The following is an 18,335-nucleotide window of genomic DNA, read 5'->3' as shown; positions in this document are numbered from 1 at the left end:
CACAAAATCTCCGCCGCACGAAGCCCACTGGTAGCTGCTGAATCACATGCTTCCCTAAAACGTCGCGCTGTCAGAACACTGGGAGCTACACACACCAACAAGTCCATACTGCAGGCTGCAGCCAGAACAATTTTCTACATTCAAACATCGACGGCCTCTTCTCTCTAAAAATTCACCAGACCGCTTCTGCCACCAGCAAAGAAGTTTCCATCCCTAATTCCTCTGTGATTCCCACTAACCTAAACATTAAGCTGGCATTGAAGGGTGTGAATTACCCCGGCCAATCTGTTCTTTTAAATACAGCTTTTAGCAAGTTTTGAAAGGAGAAGAGCAGAACTTGCTATGCCAATAATATCGAGTCTTCTGTGGCGAAGTGGTTTTTGCATAGAAAACAAAGCGGTCAGTTGAAGAGGAATAATATCAGTACTTTGTTTAAAACTGTGTGTAAAAAGCTGTCTCTTTATCATTAACAATAAGTTGTAAAACGTGAATGGGGAGTGACAGTCTTCAAGTTTGTGAGAAGATCGCGCCCTGGTGGAATAAAGGCACGAACAGCTTACAGCACCTAGAATTACCAGGAAGTATTTAAAGTAAAACGGTGTGTAAAAGCTGCCTTTATGAATGAGAGAAAAATATATAGATATATATAAAATAGTAAAATGTAAGGGGAGTGATAGATTTAAATTAATCGTGAAGTGGAGTGCCCCCTGTATAAAGTAAAAGTGAGAAAAGCTTACAGCACCTGGTATTCCCAGGAGGTCTCCCATCCAAGTACTAACCAGACCCTACCCTGCTTAGCTTCCGAGATCAGACGAGATCGGGCGTGTTCAGGGTGGTATGGCCGTATGCGAGAGATGCTACCAAAAACAGCCCTTTTGCATTATACGCCTCTATACATGCCAGTTGGTCCCATTGGATCCTACTAATGTTTTTTTTTTTTTTTATCTGACTCACACTGCAGCCCCACCATCCAATCGGCAACGCCGGACCCACACCAAACATTCACCAAACTACTCAGCCGGCAGCCTACCACAATTATTCCATTCTTTCCGCATCCGCACACTTCCTTCTTTTTAACTCCTTTTCACTACCGCACAGGTTAATCGCCGCACGTCCCCCGCCGGCAAACATTACTCCTTTACCTACTGCATGCAGGCTTCTCTTAACGACCCTCTGTTATCAACTCCGCTAACAGCCACAAAATCTCCGCCGCACGAAGCCCACTGGTAGCTGCTGAATCACATGCTTCCCCAAAACGTCGCGCTGTCAGAACACTGGGAGCTACACACACCAACAAGTCCATACTGCTGGCTGCAGCCAGAACAATTTTCTACATTCAAACATCGACGGCCTCTTCTCTCTAAAAATTCACCAGACCGCTTCTACCATCAGCAAAGAAGTCTCCATCCCTAATTCCTCTGTGATTCCCACTAACCTAAACATTAAGCTGGCATTGAAGGGTGTGAATTACCCCGGCCAACCTGCTCTTTTAAATACAGCTTTTAGCAAGTTTTGAAAGGAGGAGAAGAGCAGACCTTGCCATGCCAATAATAACGAGTCTTCTGTGGTGAAGTTGTTTTTGCATAGAAAACAAAGCGGTGAGATGAAGAGGAATTATATTAGTACTTTGTTTAAAACTGTGTGTAAAAAGCTGTCTCTTTATTATTAACAATAAGTTGTAAAACGTGAATGGGGAGTGACAGTCTTCAAGTTTGTGAGAAGATCGCGCCCTGGTGGAATAAAGGCACGAACAGCTTACAGCAGCTATAATTACCAGGCAGTATTTAGAGTAAAACGGTGTGTAAAAGCTGCCTTTATGAATGAGAGAAAAAATATATATATAAAATAGTAAAATGGAAGGGGAGTGATAGATTTAAATTAATCGTGAAGTGGAGCGCCCCCTGTATAAAGTAAAAGTGAGAAAAGCTTACAGCACCTGGTATTCCCAGGTGGTCTCCCATCCAAGTACTAACCAGACCCTACCCTGCTTGGCTTCCGAGATCAGACGAGATCGGGCGTGTTCAGGGTGGTATGGCCGTAAGCGAAAGATGCGACCAAAAACAGCCCTTTTGCATTACACGCCTCTAAACATGCCAGTTGGTCCCATTGGATCCTACTAATGTTCTTTTTTTTTTTTTATCTGACTCACACTGCAGCCCCACCATCCAATCGGCAGCGCCGGACCCACACCAAACCTTCACCAAACTACTCAGCCGGCAGCCTACCACAATTATTCCATTCTTTCCGCATCCGCACACTTCCTTCTTTTTAACTCCTTTTCACTACCGCACAGGTTAATCGCCGCACGTCCCCCGCCGGCAAACATTACTCCTTTGCCTACTGCATGCAGGCTTCTCTTAACGACCCTCTGTTATCAACTCCACTAACAGCCACAAAATCTCCGCCGCACGAAGCCCACTGGTAGCTGCTGAATCACATGCTTCCCTAAAACGTCGCGCTGTCAGAACACTGGGAGCTACACACACCAACAAGTCCATACTGCAGGCTGCAGCCAGAACAATTTTCTACATTCAAACATCGACGGCCTCTTCTCTCTAAAAATTCACCAGACCGCTTCTGCCACCAGCAAAGAAGTTTCCATCCCTAATTCCTCTGTGATTCCCACTAACCTAAACATTAAGCTGGCATTGAAGGGTGTGAATTACCCCGGCCAATCTGTTCTTTTAAATACAGCTTTTAGCAAGTTTTGAAAGGAGAAGAGCAGAACTTGCTATGCCAATAATATCGAGTCTTCTGTGGCGAAGTGGTTTTTGCATAGAAAACAAAGCGGTCAGTTGAAGAGGAATAATATCAGTACTTTGTTTAAAACTGTGTGTAAAAAGCTGTCTCTTTATCATTAACAATAAGTTGTAAAACGTGAATGGGGAGTGACAGTCTTCAAGTTTGTGAGAAGATCGCGCCCTGGTGGAATAAAGGCACGAACAGCTTACAGCACCTAGAATTACCAGGAAGTATTTAGAGTAAAACGGTGTGTAAAAGCTGCCTTTATGAATGAGAGAAAAATATATAGATATATATAAAATAGTAAAATGTAAGGGGAGTGATAGATTTAAATTAATCGTGAAGTGGAGTGCCCCCTGTATAAAGTAAAAGTGAGAAAAGCTTACAGCACCTGGTATTCCCAGGAGGTCTCCCATCCAAGTACTAACCAGACCCTACCCTGCTTAGCTTCCGAGATCAGACGAGATCGGGCGTGTTCAGGGTGGTATGGCCGTATGCGAGAGATGCTACCAAAAACAGCCCTTTTGCATTATACGCCTCTATACATGCCAGTTGGTCCCATTGGATCCTACTAATGTTTTTTTTTTTTTTTATCTGACTCACACTGCAGCCCCACCATCCAATCGGCAACGCCGGACCCACACCAAACATTCACCAAACTACTCAGCCGGCAGCCTACCACAATTATTCCATTCTTTCCGCATCCGCACACTTCCTTCTTTTTAACTCCTTTTCACTACCGCACAGGTTAATCGCCGCACGTCCCCCGCCGGCAAACATTACTCCTTTGCCTACTGCATGTAGGCTTCTCTTAACGACCCTCTGTTATCAACTCCGCTAACAGCCACAAAATCTCCGCCGCACGAAGGCCACTGGTAGCTGCTGAATCACATGTTTCCCCAAAACGTCGCGCTGTCAGAACACTGGGAGCTACACACACCAACAAGTCCATACTGCAGGCTGCAGCCAGAACAATTTTTTACATTCAAACATCGACGGCCTCTTCTCTCTAAAAATTCACCAGACCGCTTCTACCACCAGCAAAGAAGTTTCCATCCCTAATTCCTCTGTGATTCCCACTAACCTAAACATTAAGCTGGCATTGAAGGGTGTGAATTACCCCGGCCAATCTGTTCTTTTAAATACAGCTTTTAGCAAGTTTTGAAAGGAGAAGAGCAGAACTTGCTATGCCAATAATATCGAGTCTTCTGTGGCGAAGTGGTTTTTGCATAGAAAACAAAGCGGTCAGTTGAAGAGGAATAATATCAGTACTTTGTTTAAAACTGTGTGTAAAAAGCTGTCTCTTTATCATTAACAATAAGTTGTAAAACGTGAATGGGGAGTGACAGTTTTCAAGTTTGTGAGAAGATCGCGCCCTGGTGGAATAAAGGCACGAACAGCTTACAGCACCTAGAATTACCAAGAAGTATTTAGAGTAAAACGGTGTGTAAAAGCTGCCTTTATGAATGAGAGAAAAATATATATATATATATATATATTAAATAGTAAAATGGAAGGGGAGTGATAGATTTAAATTAAACGTGAAGTAGAGCGCCCCCTGTATAAAGTAAAAGTGAGGAAAGCTTACAGCACCTGGTATTCCCAGGAGGTCTCCCATCCAAGTACTAACCAGACCCTACCCTGCTTGGCTTCCGAGATCAGACGAGATCGGGCGTGTTCAGGTTGGTATGGCCGTAAGCGAGAGATACTACCAAAACCAGCCCTTTTGCATTACACGCCTCTATACATGCCAGTTGGTCCCATTGGATCCTACTAATGTTTTTTTTTTTTTTTATCTGACTCACACTGCAGCCCCACCATCCAATCGGCAACGCCGGACCCACACCAAACATTCACCAAACTACTCAGCTGGCAGCCTACCACAATTATTCCATTCTTTCCGCATCCGCACACTTCCTTCTTTTTAACTCCTTTTCACTACCGCACAGGTTAATCGCCGCACGTCCCCCGCCGGCAAACATTACTCCTTTGCCTACTGCATGTAGGCTTCTCTTAACGACCCTCTGTTATCAACTCCGCTAACAGCCACAAAATCTCCGCCGCACGAAGGCCACTGGTAGCTGCTGAATCACATGTTTCCCCAAAACGTCGCGCTGTCAGAACACTGGGAGCTACACACACCAACAAGTCCATACTGCAGCCTGCAGCCAGAACAATTTTTTACATTCAAACATCGACGGCCTCTTCTCTCTAAAAATTCACCAGACCGCTTCTACCACCAGCAAAGAAGTTTCCATCCCTAATTCCTCTGTGATTCCCACTAACCTAAACATTAAGCTGGCATTGAAGGGTGTGAATTACTCCGGCCAATCTGTTCTTTTAAATACAGCTTTTAGCAAGTTTTGAAAGGAGAAGAGCAGAACTTGCTATGCCAATAATATCGAGTCTTCTGTGGCGAAGTGGTGTTTGCATAGAAAACAAAGCGGTCAGTTGAAGAGGAATAATATCAGTACTTTGTTTAAAACTGTGTGTAAAAAGCTGTCTCTTTATCATTAACAATAAGTTGTAAAACGTGAATGGGGAGTGACAGTTTTCAAGTTTGTGAGAAGATCGCGCCCTGGTGGAATAAAGGCACGAACAGCTTACAGCACCTAGAATTACCAGGAAGTATTTAGAGTAAAACGGTGTGTAAAAGCTGCCTTTATGAATGAGAGAAATATATATATATATATATTAAATAGTAAAATGGAAGGGGAGTGATAGATTTAAATTAATCGTGAAGTGGAGCGCCCCCTGTATAAAGTAAAAGTGAGAAAAGCTTACAGCACCTGGTATTCCCAGGAGGTCTCCCATCCAAGTACTAACCAGACCATACCCTGCTTGGCTTCCGAGATCAGACGAGATCGGGCGTGTTCAGGTTGGTATGGCCGTAAGCGAGAGATGCTACCAAAAACAGCCCTTTTGCATTACACGCCTCTATACATGCCAGTTGGTCCCATTGGATCCTACTAATGTTTTTTTTTTTTTTTATCTGACTCACACTGCAGCCCCACCATCCAATCGGCAACGCCGGACCCACACCAAACATTCACCAAACTACTCAGCCGGCAGCCTACCACAATTATTCCATTCTTTCCGCATCCGCACACTTCCTTCTTTTTAACTCCTTTTCACTACCGCACAGGTTAATCGCCGCACGTCCCCCGCCGGCAAACATTACTCCTTTACCTACTGCATGCAGGCTTCTCTTAACGACCCTCTGTTATCAACTCCGCTAACAGCCACAAAATCTCCGCCGCACGAAGCCCACTGGTAGCTGCTGAATCACATGCTTCCCCAAAACGTCGCGCTGTCAGAACACTGGGAGCTACACACACCAACAAGTCCATACTGCTGGCTGCAGCCAGAACAATTTTCTACATTCAAACATCGACGGCCTCTTCTCTCTAAAAATTCACCAGACCGCTTCTACCATCAGCAAAGAAGTCTCCATCCCTAATTCCTCTGTGATTCCCACTAACCTAAACATTAAGCTGGCATTGAAGGGTGTGAATTACCCCGGCCAACCTGCTCTTTTAAATACAGCTTTTAGCAAGTTTTGAAAGGAGGAGAAGAGCAGACCTTGCCATGCCAATAATAACGAGTCTTCTGTGGTGAAGTTGTTTTTGCATAGAAAACAAAGCGGTGAGATGAAGAGGAATTATATTAGTACTTTGTTTAAAACTGTGTGTAAAAAGCTGTCTCTTTATTATTAACAATAAGTTGTAAAACGTGAATGGGGAGTGACAGTCTTCAAGTTTGTGAGAAGATCGCGCCCTGGTGGAATAAAGGCACGAACAGCTTACAGCAGCTATAATTACCAGGCAGTATTTAGAGTAAAACGGTGTGTAAAAGCTGCCTTTATGAATGAGAGAAAAAATATATATATAAAATAGTAAAATGGAAGGGGAGTGATAGATTTAAATTAATCGTGAAGTGGAGCGCCCCCTGTATAAAGTAAAAGTGAGAAAAGCTTACAGCACCTGGTATTCCCAGGTGGTCTCCCATCCAAGTACTAACCAGACCCTACCCTGCTTGGCTTCCGAGATCAGACGAGATCGGGCGTGTTCAGGGTGGTATGGCCGTAAGCGAAAGATGCGACCAAAAACAGCCCTTTTGCATTACACGCCTCTAAACATGCCAGTTGGTCCCATTGGATCCTACTAATGTTCTTTTTTTTTTTTTATCTGACTCACACTGCAGCCCCACCATCCAATCGGCAGCGCCGGACCCACACCAAACCTTCACCAAACTACTCAGCCGGCAGCCTACCACAATTATTCCATTCTTTCCGCATCCGCACACTTCCTTCTTTTTAACTCCTTTTCACTACCGCACAGGTTAATCGCCGCACGTCCCCCGCCGGCAAACATTACTCCTTTGCCTACTGCATGCAGGCTTCTCTTAACGACCCTCTGTTATCAACTCCACTAACAGCCACAAAATCTCCGCCGCACGAAGCCCACTGGTAGCTGCTGAATCACATGCTTCCCTAAAACGTCGCGCTGTCAGAACACTGGGAGCTACACACACCAACAAGTCCATACTGCAGGCTGCAGCCAGAACAATTTTCTACATTCAAACATCGACGGCCTCTTCTCTCTAAAAATTCACCAGACCGCTTCTGCCACCAGCAAAGAAGTTTCCATCCCTAATTCCTCTGTGATTCCCACTAACCTAAACATTAAGCTGGCATTGAAGGGTGTGAATTACCCCGGCCAATCTGTTCTTTTAAATACAGCTTTTAGCAAGTTTTGAAAGGAGAAGAGCAGAACTTGCTATGCCAATAATATCGAGTCTTCTGTGGCGAAGTGGTTTTTGCATAGAAAACAAAGCGGTCAGTTGAAGAGGAATAATATCAGTACTTTGTTTAAAACTGTGTGTAAAAAGCTGTCTCTTTATCATTAACAATAAGTTGTAAAACGTGAATGGGGAGTGACAGTCTTCAAGTTTGTGAGAAGATCGCGCCCTGGTGGAATAAAGGCACGAACAGCTTACAGCAGCTATAATTACCAGGCAGTATTTAGAGTAAAACGGTGTGTAAAAGCTGCCTTTATGAATGAGAGAAAAAATATATATATAAAATAGTAAAATGGAAGGGGAGTGATAGATTTAAATTAATCGTGAAGTGGAGCGCCCCCTGTATAAAGTAAAAGTGAGAAAAGCTTACAGCACCTGGTATTCCCAGGTGGTCTCCCATCCAAGTACTAACCAGACCCTACCCTGCTTGGCTTCCGAGATCAGACGAGATCGGGCGTGTTCAGGGTGGTATGGCCGTAAGCGAAAGATGCGACCAAAAACAGCCCTTTTGCATTACACGCCTCTAAACATGCCAGTTGGTCCCATTGGATCCTACTAATGTTCTTTTTTTTTTTTTATCTGACTCACACTGCAGCCCCACCATCCAATCGGCAGCGCCGGACCCACACCAAACCTTCACCAAACTACTCAGCCGGCAGCCTACCACAATTATTCCATTCTTTCCGCATCCGCACACTTCCTTCTTTTTAACTCCTTTTCACTACCGCACAGGTTAATCGCCGCACGTCCCCCGCCGGCAAACATTACTCCTTTGCCTACTGCATGCAGGCTTCTCTTAACGACCCTCTGTTATCAACTCCACTAACAGCCACAAAATCTCCGCCGCACGAAGCCCACTGGTAGCTGCTGAATCACATGCTTCCCTAAAACGTCGCGCTGTCAGAACACTGGGAGCTACACACACCAACAAGTCCATACTGCAGGCTGCAGCCAGAACAATTTTCTACATTCAAACATCGACGGCCTCTTCTCTCTAAAAATTCACCAGACCGCTTCTGCCACCAGCAAAGAAGTTTCCATCCCTAATTCCTCTGTGATTCCCACTAACCTAAACATTAAGCTGGCATTGAAGGGTGTGAATTACCCCGGCCAATCTGTTCTTTTAAATACAGCTTTTAGCAAGTTTTGAAAGGAGAAGAGCAGAACTTGCTATGCCAATAATATCGAGTCTTCTGTGGCGAAGTGGTTTTTGCATAGAAAACAAAGCGGTCAGTTGAAGAGGAATAATATCAGTACTTTGTTTAAAACTGTGTGTAAAAAGCTGTCTCTTTATCATTAACAATAAGTTGTAAAACGTGAATGGGGAGTGACAGTCTTCAAGTTTGTGAGAAGATCGCGCCCTGGTGGAATAAAGGCACGAACAGCTTACAGCAGCTATAATTACCAGGCAGTATTTAGAGTAAAACGGTGTGTAAAAGCTGCCTTTATGAATGAGAGAAAAAATATATATATAAAATAGTAAAATGGAAGGGGAGTGATAGATTTAAATTAATCGTGAAGTGGAGCGCCCCCTGTATAAAGTAAAAGTGAGAAAAGCTTACAGCACCTGGTATTCCCAGGTGGTCTCCCATCCAAGTACTAACCAGACCCTACCCTGCTTGGCTTCCGAGATCAGACGAGATCGGGCGTGTTCAGGGTGGTATGGCCGTAAGCGAAAGATGCGACCAAAAACAGCCCTTTTGCATTACACGCCTCTAAACATGCCAGTTGGTCCCATTGGATCCTACTAATGTTCTTTTTTTTTTTTTATCTGACTCACACTGCAGCCCCACCATCCAATCGGCAGCGCCGGACCCACACCAAACCTTCACCAAACTACTCAGCCGGCAGCCTACCACAATTATTCCATTCTTTCCGCATCCGCACACTTCCTTCTTTTTAACTCCTTTTCACTACCGCACAGGTTAATCGCCGCACGTCCCCCGCCGGCAAACATTACTCCTTTGCCTACTGCATGCAGGCTTCTCTTAACGACCCTCTGTTATCAACTCCACTAACAGCCACAAAATCTCCGCCGCACGAAGCCCACTGGTAGCTGCTGAATCACATGCTTCCCTAAAACGTCGCGCTGTCAGAACACTGGGAGCTACACACACCAACAAGTCCATACTGCAGGCTGCAGCCAGAACAATTTTCTACATTCAAACATCGACGGCCTCTTCTCTCTAAAAATTCACCAGACCGCTTCTGCCACCAGCAAAGAAGTTTCCATCCCTAATTCCTCTGTGATTCCCACTAACCTAAACATTAAGCTGGCATTGAAGGGTGTGAATTACCCCGGCCAATCTGTTCTTTTAAATACAGCTTTTAGCAAGTTTTGAAAGGAGAAGAGCAGAACTTGCTATGCCAATAATATCGAGTCTTCTGTGGCGAAGTGGTTTTTGCATAGAAAACAAAGCGGTCAGTTGAAGAGGAATAATATCAGTACTTTGTTTAAAACTGTGTGTAAAAAGCTGTCTCTTTATCATTAACAATAAGTTGTAAAACGTGAATGGGGAGTGACAGTCTTCAAGTTTGTGAGAAGATCGCGCCCTGGTGGAATAAAGGCACGAACAGCTTACAGCACCTAGAATTACCAGGAAGTATTTAGAGTAAAACGGTGTGTAAAAGCTGCCTTTATGAATGAGAGAAAAATATATAGATATATATAAAATAGTAAAATGTAAGGGGAGTGATAGATTTAAATTAATCGTGAAGTGGAGTGCCCCCTGTATAAAGTAAAAGTGAGAAAAGCTTACAGCACCTGGTATTCCCAGGAGGTCTCCCATCCAAGTACTAACCAGACCCTACCCAGCTTAGCTTCCGAGATCAGACGAGATCGGGCGTGTTCAGGGTGGTATGGCCGTATGCGAGAGATGCTACCAAAAACAGCCCTTTTGCATTATACGCCTCTATACATGCCAGTTGGTCCCATTGGATCCTACTAATGTTTTTTTTTTTTTTTATCTGACTCACACTGCAGCCCCACCATCCAATCGGCAACGCCGGACCCACACCAAACATTCACCAAACTACTCAGCCGGCAGCCTACCACAATTATTCCATTCTTTCCGCATCCGCACACTTCCTTCTTTTTAACTCCTTTTCACTACCGCACAGGTTAATCGCCGCACGTCCCCCGCCGGCAAACATTACTCCTTTACCTACTGCATGCAGGCTTCTCTTAACGACCCTCTGTTATCAACTCCGCTAACAGCCACAAAATCTCCGCCGCACGAAGGCCACTGGTAGCTGCTGAATCACATGCTTCCCCAAAACGTCGCGCTGTCAGAACACTGGGAGCTACACACACCAACAAGTCCATACTGCAGGCTGCAGCCAGAACAATTTTTTACATTCAAACATCGACGGCCTCTTCTCTCTAAAAATTCACCAGACCGCTTCTACCACCAGCAAAGAAGTTTCCATCCCTAATTCCTCTGTGATTCCCACTAACCTAAACATTAAGCTGGCATTGAAGGGTGTGAATTACCCCGGCCAATCTGTTCTTTTAAATACAGCTTTTAGCAAGTTTTGAAAGGAGAAGAGCAGAACTTGCTATGCCAATAATATCGAGTCTTCTGTGGCGAAGTGGTTTTTGCATAGAAAACAAAGCGGTCAGTTGAAGAGGAATAATATCAGTACTTTGTTTAAAACTGTGTGTAAAAAGCTGTCTCTTTATCATTAACAATAAGTTGTAAAACGTGAATGGGGAGTGACAGTTTTCAAGTTTGTGAGAAGATCGCGCCCTGGTGGAATAAAGGCACGAACAGCTTACAGCACCTAGAATTACCAAGAAGTATTTAGAGTAAAACGGTGTGTAAAAGCTGCCTTTATGAATGAGAGAAAAATATATATATATATATATATTAAATAGTAAAATGGAAGGGGAGTGATAGATTTAAATTAAACGTGAAGTAGAGCGCCCCCTGTATAAAGTAAAAGTGAGAAAAGCTTACAGCACCTGGTATTCCCAGGAGGTCTCCCATCCAAGTACTAACCAGACCCTACCCTGCTTGGCTTCCGAGATCAGACGAGATCGGGCGTGTTCAGGTTGGTATGGCCGTAAGCGAGAGATACTACCAAAACCAGCCCTTTTGCATTACACGCCTCTATACATGCCAGTTGGTCCCATTGGATCCTACTAATGTTTTTTTTTTTTTTTATCTGACTCACACTGCAGCCCCACCATCCAATCGGCAACGCCGGACCCACACCAAACATTCACCAAACTACTCAGCTGGCAGCCTACCACAATTATTCCATTCTTTCCGCATCCGCACACTTCCTTCTTTTTAACTCCTTTTCACTACCGCACAGGTTAATCGCCGCACGTCCCCCGCCGGCAAACATTACTCCTTTGCCTACTGCATGTAGGCTTCTCTTAACGACCCTCTGTTATCAACTCCGCTAACAGCCACAAAATCTCCGCCGCACGAAGGCCACTGGTAGCTGCTGAATCACATGTTTCCCCAAAACGTCGCGCTGTCAGAACACTGGGAGCTACACACACCAACAAGTCCATACTGCAGGCTGCAGCCAGAACAATTTTTTACATTCAAACATCGACGGCCTCTTCTCTCTAAAAATTCACCAGACCGCTTCTACCACCAGCAAAGAAGTTTCCATCCCTAATTCCTCTGTGATTCCCACTAACCTAAACATTAAGCTGGCATTGAAGGGTGTGAATTACTCCGGCCAATCTGTTCTTTTAAATACAGCTTTTAGCAAGTTTTGAAAGGAGAAGAGCAGAACTTGCTATGCCAATAATATCGAGTCTTCTGTGGCGAAGTGGTGTTTGCATAGAAAACAAAGCGGTCAGTTGAAGAGGAATAATATCAGTACTTTGTTTAAAACTGTGTGTAAAAAGCTGTCTCTTTATCATTAACAATAAGTTGTAAAACGTGAATGGGGAGTGACAGTTTTCAAGTTTGTGAGAAGATCGCGCCCTGGTGGAATAAAGGCACGAACAGCTTACAGCACCTAGAATTACCAGGAAGTATTTAGAGTAAAACGGTGTGTAAAAGCTGCCTTTATGAATGAGAGAAATATATATATATATATATTAAATAGTAAAATGGAAGGGGAGTGATAGATTTAAATTAATCGTGAAGTGGAGCGCCCCCTGTATAAAGTAAAAGTGAGAAAAGCTTACAGCACCTGGTATTCCCAGGAGGTCTCCCATCCAAGTACTAACCAGACCATACCCTGCTTGGCTTCCGAGATCAGACGAGATCGGGCGTGTTCAGGTTTGTATGGCCGTAAGCGAGAGATGCTACCAAAAACAGCCCTTTTGCATTACACGCCTCTATACATGCCAGTTGGTCCCATTGGATCCTACTAATGTTTTTTTTTTTTTTTATCTGACTCACACTGCAGCCCCACCATCCAATCGGCAACGCCGGACCCACACCAAACATTCACCAAACTACTCAGCCGGCAGCCTACCACAATTATTCCATTCTTTCCGCATCCGCACACTTCCTTCTTTTTAACTCCTTTTCACTACCGCACAGGTTAATCGCCGCACGTCCCCCGCCGGCAAACATTACTCCTTTGCCTACTGCATGTAGGCTTCTCTTAACGACCCTCTGTTATCAACTCCGCTAACAGCCACAAAATCTCCGCCGCACGAAGGCCACTGGTAGCTGCTGAATCACATGTTTCCCCAAAACGTCGCGCTGTCAGAACACTGGGAGCTACACACACCAACAAGTCCATACTGCAGGCTGCAGCCAGAACAATTTTTTACATTCAAACATCGACGGCCTCTTCTCTCTAAAAATTCACCAGACCGCTTCTACCACCAGCAAAGAAGTTTCCATCCCTAATTCCTCTGTGATTCCCACTAACCTAAACATTAAGCTGGCATTGAAGGGTGTGAATTACTCCGGCCAATCTGTTCTTTTAAATACAGCTTTTAGCAAGTTTTGAAAGGAGAAGAGCAGAACTTGCTATGCCAATAATATCGAGTTTTCTGTGGCGAAGTGGTGTTTGCATAGAAAACAAAGCGGTCAGTTGAAGAGGAATAATATCAGTACTTTGTTTAAAACTGTGTGTAAAAAGCTGTCTCTTTATCATTAACAATAAGTTGTAAAACGTGAATGGGGAGTGACAGTTTTCAAGTTTGTGAGAAGATCGCGCCCTGGTGGAATAAAGGCACGAACAGCTTACAGCACCTAGAATTACCAGGAAGTATTTAGAGTAAAACGGTGTGTAAAAGCTGCCTTTATGAATGAGAGAAATATATATATATATATATTAAATAGTAAAATGGAAGGGGAGTGATAGATTTAAATTAATCGTGAAGTGGAGCGCCCCCTGTATAAAGTAAAAGTGAGAAAAGCTTACAGCACCTGGTATTCCCAGGAGGTCTCCCATCCAAGTACTAACCAGACCCTATCCTGCTTGGCTTCCGAGATCAGACGAGATCGGGCGTGTTCAGGGTGGTATGGCCGTATGCGAGAGATGCTACCAAAAACAGCCCTTTTGCATTACACGCCTCTATACATGCCAGTTAGTCCCATTGGATCCTACTCCTGTTTTTTTTTTTTTTTTATCTGACTCACACTGCAGCACCACCATCCAATCGGCAGTGCCGGAACCACACCAAACATTCAACAAACTACTCAGCCGGCAGCCTACCACAATTATTCCATTCTTTCCGCATCCGCACACTTCCTTCTCTTTAAGTCCTTTTCACTACCGCACAGGTTAATCGCCGCATGTCCCCCGCCGGCAAACATTACTCCTTTGCCTACCTCATGCAGGCTTCTCTTAACGACCCTCTGTTATCAACTCCGCTAACAGCCACAAAATCTCTGCCGCTTGAAGCCCACTGGTAGCTGTTGAATCACATGCTTCCCCAAAACGTTACGCTGTCAGAACACTGGGAGCTACACACGCCAACAAGTCCATACTGCAGGCTGCAGCCAGAACAATTTTCTACATTGAAACATCGACGGCCTCTTCTCTCTAAAAATTCACCAGACCGCTTCTACCATCAGCAAAGAAGTTTCCATCCCTAATTCCTCTGTGATTCCCACTAACCTAAACATTAATCTGGCATTGAAGGGTGTGAATTACCCCGGCCAACCTGCTCTTTTAAATACAGCTTTTAGCAAGTTTTGAAAGGAGGAGAAGAGCAGACCTTGCTATGCCAACAATATCAAGTCTTCTGTGGCGAAGTGGTTTTTGCATAGAAAACAAAGCGGTGAGTTGAAGAGGAATTATATCAGTACTTTGTTTAAAACTGTGTGTAAAAAGCTGTCTCTTTATTATTAACAATAAGTTGTAAAACGTGAATGGGGAGTGACAGTCTTCAAGTTTGTGAGAAGATCGCGCCCTGGTGGAATAAAGGCACGAACAGCTTACAGCACCTAGAATTACCAGGAAGTATTTAGAGTAAAACGGTGTGTAAAAGCTGCCTTTATGAATGAGAGAAAAATATATATATATATATAAAATAGTAAAATGGAAGGGGAGTGATAGATTTAAATTAATCGTGAAGTGGAGCGCCCCCTGTATAAAGTAAAAGTGAGAAAAGCTTACAGCACCTGGTATTCCCAGGAGGTCTCCCATCCAAGTACTAACTAGACCCTACCCTGCTTGGCTTCCGAGATCGGATGAGATCGGGCGTGTTCAGGGTGGTATGGCCATAAGCGAGAGACGTGACCAAAAACAGCCCTTTTGCATTACACGCGTCTATACATACCAGTTAGTCCCATTGGATCCTACTCCTGGTTTTTTTTTTTTTTTTATCTGACTCACACTGCAGCACCACCATCCAATCGGCAGCGCCGGACCCACACCAAACATTCACCAAACTACTCAGCCGGCAGCCTACCACAATTATTCCATTCTTTCCGCATCCGCACACTTCCTTCTTTTTAACTCCTTTTCACTACCGCACAGGTTAATCGCCGCACGTGCCCCGCCGGCAAACATTACTCCTTTGCCTACTGCATGCAGGCTTCTCTTAACGACCCTCTGTTATCAACTCCGCTAACAGCCACAAAATCTCCGCCGCACGAAGCCCACTGGGAGCTGTTGAATCACATGCTTCCCCAAAACGTCGCGCTGTCAGAACACTGGGAGCTACACACACCAACAAGTCCATACTGCAGGCTGCAGCCAGAACAATTTTCTACATTCAAACATCGACGGCCTCTTCTCTCTAAAAATTCACCAGACCGCTTCTACCACCAGCAAAGAAGTTTCCATCCCTAATTCCTCTGTGATTCCCACTAACCTAAACATTAAGCTGGCATTGAAGGGTGTGAATTACCGGCCAATCTGTTCTTTTAAATACAGCTTTTAGCAAGTTTTGAAAGGAGAAGAGCAGAACTTGCTATGCCAATAATATCGAGTCTTCTGTGGCGAAGTGGTTTTTGCATAGAAAATAAAGCGGTCAGTTGAAGAGGAATAATATCAGTACTTTGTTTAAAACTGTGTGTAAAAAGCTGTCTCTTTATCATTAACAATAAGTTGTAAAACGTGAATGGGGAGTGACAGTCTTCAAGTTTGTGAGAAGATCGCGCCCTGGTGGAATAAAGGCACGAACAGCTTACAGCACCTAGAATTACCAGGAAGTATTTAGAGTAAAACGGTTTCTAAAAGCTGCCTTTATGAAAGAGAGAAAAAATATATATATATATAAAATAGTAAAATGGAAGGGGAGTGCTAGATTTAAATTAATCGTGAAGTGGAGCGCCCCCTGTATAAAGTAAAAGTGAGAAAAGCTTACAGCACCTGGTATTCCCAGGTGGTCTCCCATCCAAGTACTAATCAGACCCTACCCTGCTTAGCTTCCGAGATCAGATGAGATCGGGCGTGTTCAGGGTGGTATGGCCGCAAGCGAGAGACGCTACCAAAAACAGCCCTTTTGCATTACACGCCTCTATACATGCCAGTTGGTCCCATTGCATCCTACTAATGTTTTTTTTTTTTTTTTTATCTGACTCACACTGCAGCCCCACCATCCAATCGGCAGCGCCGGACCCACACCAAACATTCACCAAACTACTCAGTGTTGGAGAAAGCGTCAGGCTTTCCACTCCAACCCTGCACACAGGACCAAACTACAATACAGTATATGTTGGAGAAAGCGACAGGCTTTCCACTCCAACTCTGTACACACCATTAATCACGAGACAACACACTTAGAGTTTTACTTGCACAAGGGTAACCACACTCTCTGCATGCTAGGCTACAAAGGAATGTGTTACAAAGGGTGGTTCCCCTTGGCACCTTTATTTATAGTCAATGGGAGGCAGGGGTCTTGGAGTGAGAACAAAGAAAAGACTGTGAGAGAAGAAGAAGTTCTGGTTTTACTCAGGTGGACAACTATTTAAACACGTGCTCAGGATACGTGTAAACTAATATAATCTAAAGTATGAAGGTAAAGAAAAACAAAATAATGTATATACATATTTACACTCATTGCTGATTATACAGAAATGATAACAAATGATTAATAACAGTTTCTTCAACCTAACAGTCCCTCCTGTTTATCATGACAGTATGATCAGAAGCATCAGTATTGTACAAATTGCAAAAACACTTTCAGCACAACCGTCATTCAGATCACATCATCATCATTATTAAGAGGGCTAGACAAGGTTAGTAAATCCATTCGTTCTTCTGCAGTGTATAGCAGAAAAACAGAACTAAAAGTATGTTGTATCATGGAACGGAGGCAGGGTATAATACAAATGAAACAACAACATACAAATAATAATGTAACAAGAATGGGGAGTGAGAACTTTAGCAGTAACTGCCACCAGGACCCAGTAAGAAACCAATTCAACCATGAGGGGCCAGCATGAGGGTCTAAGGTCATGATCTTTTGAAGTTCTCGCAGACGGTCCAAGGCTGTAGTCATGTTGGGTGAGTGCACATTATCGGGAATATATGTACAGCAGGTATTATTTAAGAGCACGCACACACCACCTTGTGCAGCAGTAAGTATGTCTAAAACCATTCTATTCTGAATGACCATCTGTTTAATAGCATCTATCTCTCCATTCTGTTGCTCATTTATTATGATGGAGTTATTTATGAACAGCCCCAAACGATAATCAATAGTTTCTAATCGTAACGTATTCTTTGCTGTTCCTACCCAGGGAAAAAGAGACATTAATACTTTCTGGTCTGTAGACCAATGTTTGAACTCCTGGGGAACATCTGAACCCCAGACACTGTCATGAGGACGGAGAGAAGCTGTAGTTATGATGGACCGGCGCCTGCGGTTCGCTGGTGTAGACGACAGTGACACCAGGAAAGTATGGTCTGACACAAAGATTGGAGCGCACACACCATACCAGTTATAGGGCAAAACGAAATATGCGCGGGGTCCACATAACCAAGCTACTCCTTGCACCCAGTAGGTGCCATTACTAAATCCACTTATGTTTACCGGGGCACCTTCTCCGTGTACTAGTATTTGGGCACAGTTGGTGGTGTTCCCCATATGGTGGGTGCCGTTCATTTGGTCATAACACATTGAGTGATTAAATGTTTTAGGGTCCATGTTCAGGTGGACAGATAAAGGTAAGGATATATTTGACACTTTTATAGCAAAATCGATCCAAAACTGCTGTGCACATACGCCATTATCCAAACCAGCAGTATATGGATCTGTGTCATTTATTTTTATATTATCATGCTGATAGCCTACACCTGCAAAAGAGGCAGCACACTTTGCTTGTGACTTATTCATAGGTTTCCCATATATAGTTAATCCATCGGCATGAGATGGCATGTGGGTACAGACATAACAATTAGTTAAATTG

At 44.0% G+C, this 18,335-nt stretch overlaps 14 non-coding genes across 14 annotated transcripts; all 14 read right to left on the bottom strand.

Moving 5' to 3' along the window:
- Positions 1 to 730: 730 nt before the first annotated feature.
- Positions 731 to 849, bottom strand: LOC125733355 (5S ribosomal RNA). The gene has a single exon (XR_007392701.1). It is a non-coding gene; the product is annotated as a 5S ribosomal RNA (ribosomal RNA).
- Positions 850 to 1,924: 1,075 nt separating this feature from the next.
- On the bottom strand, positions 1,925 to 2,043 carry LOC125732974 (5S ribosomal RNA). Its single transcript, XR_007392334.1, has one exon. It is a non-coding gene; the product is annotated as a 5S ribosomal RNA (ribosomal RNA).
- Positions 2,044 to 3,121: 1,078 nt separating this feature from the next.
- LOC125733354 (5S ribosomal RNA) lies at positions 3,122 to 3,240 on the bottom strand. Its single transcript, XR_007392700.1, has one exon. It is a non-coding gene; the product is annotated as a 5S ribosomal RNA (ribosomal RNA).
- Positions 3,241 to 4,323: 1,083 nt separating this feature from the next.
- LOC125734753 (5S ribosomal RNA) lies at positions 4,324 to 4,442 on the bottom strand. Its single transcript, XR_007394056.1, has one exon. It is a non-coding gene; the product is annotated as a 5S ribosomal RNA (ribosomal RNA).
- A 1,077-nt stretch (positions 4,443 to 5,519) lies between these two features.
- LOC125736871 (5S ribosomal RNA) lies at positions 5,520 to 5,638 on the bottom strand. Its single transcript, XR_007396139.1, has one exon. It is a non-coding gene; the product is annotated as a 5S ribosomal RNA (ribosomal RNA).
- Positions 5,639 to 6,713: 1,075 nt separating this feature from the next.
- On the bottom strand, positions 6,714 to 6,832 carry LOC125732973 (5S ribosomal RNA). Its single transcript, XR_007392333.1, has one exon. It is a non-coding gene; the product is annotated as a 5S ribosomal RNA (ribosomal RNA).
- A 1,073-nt stretch (positions 6,833 to 7,905) lies between these two features.
- LOC125732972 (5S ribosomal RNA) lies at positions 7,906 to 8,024 on the bottom strand. Its single transcript, XR_007392332.1, has one exon. It is a non-coding gene; the product is annotated as a 5S ribosomal RNA (ribosomal RNA).
- Positions 8,025 to 9,097: 1,073 nt separating this feature from the next.
- Positions 9,098 to 9,216, bottom strand: LOC125732971 (5S ribosomal RNA). Its single transcript, XR_007392331.1, has one exon. It is a non-coding gene; the product is annotated as a 5S ribosomal RNA (ribosomal RNA).
- Positions 9,217 to 10,294: 1,078 nt separating this feature from the next.
- On the bottom strand, positions 10,295 to 10,413 carry LOC125734564 (5S ribosomal RNA). The gene has a single exon (XR_007393871.1). It is a non-coding gene; the product is annotated as a 5S ribosomal RNA (ribosomal RNA).
- A 1,081-nt stretch (positions 10,414 to 11,494) lies between these two features.
- LOC125734752 (5S ribosomal RNA) lies at positions 11,495 to 11,613 on the bottom strand. The gene has a single exon (XR_007394055.1). It is a non-coding gene; the product is annotated as a 5S ribosomal RNA (ribosomal RNA).
- Positions 11,614 to 12,690: 1,077 nt separating this feature from the next.
- Positions 12,691 to 12,809, bottom strand: LOC125735701 (5S ribosomal RNA). The gene has a single exon (XR_007394993.1). It is a non-coding gene; the product is annotated as a 5S ribosomal RNA (ribosomal RNA).
- Positions 12,810 to 13,886: 1,077 nt separating this feature from the next.
- On the bottom strand, positions 13,887 to 14,005 carry LOC125736062 (5S ribosomal RNA). Its single transcript, XR_007395345.1, has one exon. It is a non-coding gene; the product is annotated as a 5S ribosomal RNA (ribosomal RNA).
- A 1,081-nt stretch (positions 14,006 to 15,086) lies between these two features.
- On the bottom strand, positions 15,087 to 15,205 carry LOC125734344 (5S ribosomal RNA). Its single transcript, XR_007393660.1, has one exon. It is a non-coding gene; the product is annotated as a 5S ribosomal RNA (ribosomal RNA).
- Positions 15,206 to 16,281: 1,076 nt separating this feature from the next.
- On the bottom strand, positions 16,282 to 16,400 carry LOC125732354 (5S ribosomal RNA). Its single transcript, XR_007391735.1, has one exon. It is a non-coding gene; the product is annotated as a 5S ribosomal RNA (ribosomal RNA).
- Positions 16,401 to 18,335: the final 1,935 nt, after the last annotated feature.

Source organism: Brienomyrus brachyistius, chromosome 2 (genome assembly GCF_023856365.1).
Source record: "Brienomyrus brachyistius isolate T26 chromosome 2, BBRACH_0.4, whole genome shotgun sequence".
In the NCBI taxonomy this organism is placed as follows: Eukaryota; Metazoa; Chordata; class Actinopteri; order Osteoglossiformes; family Mormyridae; genus Brienomyrus; species Brienomyrus brachyistius.
This window is presented reverse-complemented; position numbering and strand designations above follow the sequence as displayed.